The sequence below is a fragment of the Cicer arietinum genome, chromosome 1 (assembly GCF_000331145.2).
Source record: "Cicer arietinum cultivar CDC Frontier isolate Library 1 chromosome 1, Cicar.CDCFrontier_v2.0, whole genome shotgun sequence".
In the NCBI taxonomy this organism is placed as follows: Eukaryota; Viridiplantae; Streptophyta; class Magnoliopsida; order Fabales; family Fabaceae; genus Cicer; species Cicer arietinum.
In genome coordinates, this window is record NC_021160.2 from 23,338,914 (window position 1) to 23,339,698 (window position 785).

Below are 785 nucleotides of genomic sequence, written 5' to 3' on the forward strand. Positions count from 1 at the left end.
CCCGTTCATCTCACTTTATTTTATACTCATAATATCGAACCTCATCCCACCCCTTACCTTGGCTGAAGATTTTTCCCAACGAAACCGATCTGCTGATTTAACGTGTCGCGTCTTTGCCAACCACCGTCTCTAACAGTCCACGAGCGAGAATAAATCAACGCAACAACCAATTACAAATTAGTTACTTGCTCCAACAGGTAATTAATTAATTCATTAATAATACATTGATAATTTATCTACTATTGTAATAAAATTCAAAATATATTTAATACCGTTAAACACACATATTACTATAATCAAATTTTATTTAACTAAGTATGATATAAGAACTACATAAGAACTACAAATTTTATTTAAACTTGACATGATCAGGAAGCTTGATATCTCTTCCATGTTTAAGTATTATTTTGATACTAGGCCGTATTGCTTTTGAGAACATGGTACATATCAAAAGATATATATATCTAATTCACAATCTTAAAATAATTATCAAATTCACTTTTAAGATAATTATCAAATTCACTCCTAAAATAATTATCAAATTCACTATCCTAAAATAATTATCAAATTCACTATCCTAAAATAATTATCAAATTCACTATCCTAAAATAATTATCAAATTCACTATCCTAAAATAATTATCAAATTCACTATCCTAAAATAATTATCAAATTCACTATCCTAAAATAATTATCAAATTCACTATCCTAAAATAATTATCAAATTCACTATCCTAAAATAATTATCAAATTCACTATCCTAAAATAATTATCAAATTCACTATC

The 785-nt window shown here is 26.1% G+C and overlaps 1 protein-coding gene across 1 annotated transcript in view; it reads right to left on the bottom strand.

Moving 5' to 3' along the window:
• Window positions 1-785, bottom strand: part of LOC140918680 (uncharacterized) — a 3,483-nt gene that overhangs the window by 1,455 nt on the left and 1,243 nt on the right. The gene's annotated exons all lie outside the window — the stretch shown is intronic.